This window comes from Callorhinus ursinus, unplaced genomic scaffold, assembly GCF_003265705.2.
Source record: "Callorhinus ursinus isolate GAN/ISIS: 27379988/994484 unplaced genomic scaffold, GSC_fseal_2.0 scaffold106, whole genome shotgun sequence".
In the NCBI taxonomy this organism is placed as follows: Eukaryota; Metazoa; Chordata; class Mammalia; order Carnivora; family Otariidae; genus Callorhinus; species Callorhinus ursinus.
This window is the reverse complement of record NW_027397168.1, coordinates 1515710-1521928: the sequence shown is the minus strand read 5'-3', so window position 1 is coordinate 1521928 and position 6219 is coordinate 1515710. Positions and strand designations below refer to the sequence as shown.

At 42.6% G+C, this 6219-nt stretch overlaps 1 pseudogene; it reads right to left on the bottom strand.

The window, feature by feature from the left end:
- Window positions 1-315: 315 nt before the first annotated feature.
- LOC112806466 (vomeronasal type-1 receptor 4-like) lies at window positions 316-5865 on the bottom strand (annotated as a pseudogene).
- Between the last annotated feature and the right edge of the window lie 354 nt (window positions 5866-6219).

Here is a 6219-nt window from a genome sequence, read left to right as displayed (position 1 = left end):
GGAACAAACTGTGGGTTCTAGAGGGGAGGGGGTAGGGGGATGGGTTAGCCCGGTGATGGGTATTAAGGAGGGCACGTACTGCATGGAGCACTGGGTGTTATACGAAAACAGTGTATCATGGATCACCACCTGAAAAAGTAATGATGAGTTTTATGGTAACTAACATAATAAAATTTTTTTAAAAATTTCAAAAGCAGAAATTAGGAGCTATAGAATCCCTAAGGATCAGCAGTAGAGACCAACAGTAGGAAAACATGAAGCTAAAATATAAGAAGTATGCATCAACCATAAATAAGAGCCTATTAAAGTAATGACATAAAAAGCAAAAATGGAATTCAGCATGTAGAAGACAACACATGTGGTCACCAGCATCAGGACGGTATGGGCAGCTCTGGTCTCCGGGGGAATTTGCAGTAACCATTGGGGATGTAAATACCTGGCGCTCTCTGGTGGTGCCTGTGCAGGAGCAGCACCGTGGGACCACTGGATCAGACCATGAGGCCAATAAACATGGCATCAGAGATGCACCACAAGAAGACAAGACTTGTATTAGGACCTAAGGATGAGCAAAACCATTTGCCTTGGGTATGGTTGTATGTGTCCTGTAGACCAGTAACTTTCACAGGAACATAGATATTAATCAAGACACTGGAGATCCAGCAGATGATCAGGAAGGACCAATGACCTTGGGGGTTCATCCCTCCCACTGTCCTGGGGAAGACAACGACATACTGAAAGGTGCTCAGGACACCGGTGGAGCACAAGGTGGTGCTGCAAGCCATTTGGTGGATGTAATGGACAAGTGTACACCCAAGAGTGGACAGGGGTCGCCTAAAGACAAAAGCCGCCACTGTGAGTGGAATGGAATCTCAGTGGAGAGAAGAACCAAGAGATTGGCTACAGCCATGTGGGTGAGAATCATGATGAAGAGCCTCTGCTTGTGTCCATGCCAGACTGGAGGGACCTTACGGGAGAAGAGGACACTGGCAAAGACCCAACCCCAATCTGTACGAACAAGACCGTTTTCAGAGCCTCTTCCCCTGTGGTTCTTAGGGCGTTGTTCTGAAAAGGGCTTCAGAGTGGCCTGGAGTGAAGAGTAGGCTGTTAGTCCCAGCATAAAGACTCTTCTTAGTTCTAGGACCTTTTCTTCTGAAAAGGGAGAAACAGTCACATTCCACAGGAGACTCGACTCGGAGAGCACGTCATGGACACAAATTTCATATTATTACTTTGTATTTCTATTTACTTTTATGTTCTGTCTCCCCATCAGAATATGAAGTCCATGAAGTTAGGAAGCACGCCTGTCTTGGTCAAAAATACAGTTGACACATAATGGGTATAAAATGAATATGTATTTTATAAATGAGTATGTGGAAGGAGACAACAAGAATACCGTGTACCCTCTTTATAATTCATTGCCATCCTGTCTGCCATTATAACGCATTAATAAAGTTATATGGAAATGCAAAAAACAACACACATGTTATAAGATTAACTAATATTGCAAGGAATACATATTCAACTTTTGAATTATGGATATTCCTCTTTATTTATACTTAGCACATCGACTGGAAGTGCATATCCTATTGCTAGGTCACAAGCAAAGACTGATAATTCCCAAAGCCCTACCTATAGCTCTAAGTTCTAGACCTATATATTCAACTGCATACATCTTTACTTCCTTACATCCCACAGGCGTTTTAAACCCAATATACCTGAATTGAATGCACCTTGTATTATCGTCCTCCTACTGGACTTGTACTACATCCCCAAATCTGATCTTCCATTTGAATCTGTCCTGTAAATGGTGTCACCATCTACTCATTTATTTAAGCCAGATAATTATCCTTGATTCATCCTTTTCCATTATCTCTCACATCTCCATTTGATTGCTATTTTTAAGTCAATTTGCTTTCATTATTGCAATACCTCTTAACTACCTTGCCTCTAATCTCTCTGCTCCTGAGGACTCGATATTATATATTAGAGTGACAGGACACAAAACGCTTTTCAAAAAATCAGTAGCCATTTGAATACACAACAAGCCCCTCCAATGTGTTCAGATATTCCATTCAGTATAGAAAATATCCCTACTGGCCAAAGAATTCTATTTATTAATAATTCCAGATTGTAACTTGTTGAGAAGTCAGTTCCTAGAGAGGTTTTTCAAAGTGGTCTCCCACCCACCTCAGTCCACACAAAAAAGTAAGCACTACTCAGAACAACCAATCAAGACAGGTACTAAAGAGGGCACTTCTTACTTTGGAAAACAGTGTGGAGGGTCCTCAAAAAGTTAAAAATAGAGCTACCCTATGACCCAGCAATTGCACTCCTGGGTATTTACCCCAAAGACACAAATGTAGTGAAAAGAAGGGCGATACGCTCCCCAGTGTTCATAGCAGCAATGTCCGCAACATCCAAACTGTGGAAAGAGCAGAGATGCCCTTCAACAGACAAATGGATAAAGAAGATGGGGTCCATATATACAATGGAATATTACTCAGCCGTCAGAAAGGATGAATTCCCAACTTTTGCATCAACATGGATGGGACTGGAGGAGAATATGCTAAGTGAAATAAGTCAATCAGAGAAAGTCAATTATCATATGGTTTCACTTATTTGTGGAACATAAGGAATAGCAAGGAGGACATTAGGAGAAGGAAGGGAAAATGAAGGGGGGGAAATTGGAGGGGGAGACGAACCATGAGAGACTATGGACTCTGAGAAACCAACTGAGGGTTTTAGAGGGGAGGGGGCTGGCGGGATGTGAGCCCTGTGATGGGTATTAAGGAGGGCACGTACTGCATGGAGCACCGGGTGTTATGTGCAAACAATGAATCATGGATCACTCCATCCAACAAACAGTATGGAGGTTCCTCAAAAAGTTGAAAATAGAGCTACCATATGACCCAGCAATTGCACTCCTGGGTATTTACCCCAAAGATACAAATGTAGGGATCCGAAGGGTACGTGCACCCTGATGTTTATAGCAGCAATGTCCACAATAGCCAAACTATGGAAAGAGCCAAGATGTCCATCGACAGATGAATGGATAAAGAAGATGTGGTGTGTATATATATACACACAATGGAATATTATGCAGCCATCAAAAGGAATGAAATCTTGCCATTTGCAACGACGTGGATGAAACTGGAGGGTATTATGCTGAGCGAAATAAGTCAATCGGAGAAAGACATGTATTATATGACCTCACAGATATGAGGAATTCTTAATCTCAGGAAACAAACTGAGGGTTTCTGGAGTTGGGGGCGGTGGGAGGGATGGGGTGGCTGGGTGATAGATATTGGGGAGGTATGTGCTATGGTGAGCACTGAATTGTGTAACACTGTTGAATCACAGACTTGTACCTCTGAAACAAACATTATATGTCGAAAAAAAAAGATAGCAGGAAGGGAAGAATGAAGGGGGGAAATCGGAGGGGGAGATGAACCATGAGAGACTATGGACTCTGAGAAACAAACTGAGGGTTCTGGAGGGGAGGGGGGTGGGGGGATGGGTTAGCCTGGTGATGGGTACTAAAGAGGGCACGTTCTGCATGGAGCACTGGGTGTTATGCACAAACAATGAATCATGGAACACTACATCAAAAACTAATGAGGTACTGTATGGTGACTAACATAAGATAATTTTAAAAAGAAAAAATGTCAACTTCTATTTCCATGAGAAAAAATATAACCTACTGAACTGCCTCAAAAAAAAAAAAGAAAAAAAAAGAGCACTTCTTGTGATGAGCACTGGGTGTTGTATGTAAGTGATGACTGAATTCTACTCCTGAAACCAGTATTACACTGTATGTGAAGTAACAATTTTTTTAAAAAACCTATCAAGTTGTACACCTTCACTATAAACAATTTTACTAGTCAATTACACCTCAATAAAGCTAGTAAAACTGTTCTATCAAACCACTGCACAGACTGAGTTACATCTCTTTGAGCTTTTGAGTTTCTACATTTTGTCTGACTCTTTGATTCTCATTTATAGAATCCAGAACCAATTAAACTAGATACCTTAAAAAAAAGCAACCATAGCACATTTGGGTGGTCCATTAAAATAAAGACTGCTCTGAGCCCTTATGAGTGAAAAAGAAGGTTCTGTGACATACAAGAGAAAGACGGACCTATTCTGGTAAAAGGTGTGAAGTCTTCCAAAGGCAATCATCCTAATTGTTACTGTAGGATTCAGAAGCCACAGTGAGAAAGGAAAAATAAATGATATTGAGCAAAACATCTCCGAGTTTCTTGCTCTTTGGGAAAACTGGGTCCATGTTAGGGGACTGTTGTGTAGACAAGACAGGAAACAGCTTAGTGAGTACCTTCTGACCATCGGCTCTGGACTCACCCAGTACGGGTTTTGTTTTATATTCCCCCAATGATAATTAATGGTGCTGGGACATTAGGACACATCCTTGAGCTCTGAGAACCTGTTCTCTCATTTGTGACATGGGAATGACAGTGGAACCGTGGCTCAGAGGCTTAATCCTTGAGCAGACGAAGATTCCATCCTCTGCATCCTGAAAGCTCTTACCGTGGGTTACAATCATCCACTTACAAGCTTAGTCCCACCTGGGGAGCGTCAGTCACCACTCTGTGCATCTGTTTTCTCATTGAAAAGTAAAGTTTGCTTTAATATGGACACCACTCAAACCTCATGTGGATATGCACGGTGGATTTCATGTCGATTACTGATCACAATGGCTAGAACAAAGTTCTCATTAAGTGGTGGGAAGAATTATTTTTATGATAGGGGTTGTTCCCTTGTTTTGATTACCTGCCACTACCAGGGATTAAAGGGAAGAATGATGACACGTAAAATGGGAAGAACAGGCTAGCTGCATTCCAACACTCACACTATTTTGTGTGCCTTGAAAATGAACCAGAATTCATCTTACTAAAATTTTCTCTCTCCACTTGCTGCATGAAGTTAAACAAAAATAGAAGGGCCCTTTTCTACTTATTTAAAGTATGAGCAATACCCCAACTTTCAACACTGGACAGATCATCAGACAGAGTTTCAGTAAGGAAGCATTGCCCCCAAAACGCACAAGAGACCCCCTCGACCTACAGACATCCTGACCATACGTCCAACAGTGGCAGAGTACACCTGCTTCCACGCACACACAGGACAGGAAAGATCATAGGTTAGGTCCCAAAACACGTCTTAACAGATTTATGAAGACTGACATCATATCGAGTATCTTTTCTGACCACAATGGCATGAAACTAGTGATCGGTAACAGCAGGAAAACAGGAAGATTCACAAACATGCACAGATTCAACAACACACTCCTGAACAACCCATGGGGCAAAGAAGAAATCAAAGGGAAACCACGAAATACTTTGAGACAAGCTTAAGGGGAAACACAACACACTAAACGTAGGGGATTCAGCAAAAACCATTCTAAGAGGCATGTTTATAGCGATAAACACCTACCTTAAGAAAGAAAGATATCTGCACCTGGCTGGCTCAGACGGTGGAGCACACAACACTTGGTCTCCGGTGTGTAAGTTCGAGCCCTGTGTTGGGTGTATTGATTACTTAAAATCTTTACAAAAAAAAAAAAAAAAAAAGAGGAGGAGGAGGAAGGGGAGAAGAAACAATGATCTCAATAAACCACCTCAGTTTATACCTCAAGGAATAAAAAAAGAACTCAGCCCACAGTACTTAGAGGGAAGTAACAAATGTCAGGGCAGAAATAATGAAACAAACCAGAAAAACAGAAACGGTTGGTGCAACCCAGAGCTGGCTTTTGGAAGAGATCCTCATTTCTCTACTCACCGCTGGCAGGAGCGTGAGGCGGGACATCCACGGGCAGGCAGCCAACTGCGTTTCCCGCTCCTCTCCCATCCTCGCTCCCTTTCATTCCTGTAGTCAGCTGAATTCACTTCCCTACAAAGAACCAGAGACGTGTTTTCACTTCATCACACAACCCACGTTCATTCTCCTCCTGGAAGCCCCTCCTCCCATCACCTCCCACGTCTCACACCTTCTCAAGCTCCAGCCCACCCAGCTGCACCTGCTCACAGACGCCTGACCGCCATTCTCCATCATCATATCCCTGTTTGTTTCTTTACTCCTATAGCTTTTCTCTTCCCCCTACACTGAGCTGGGTGAGGAGTCGTCTCCGGATCCACTGGTAGATACTTCAGCCACAGTGTCTGGACACAGGGAGCAAACAGCACCTCCTACTGTTCCGTATCA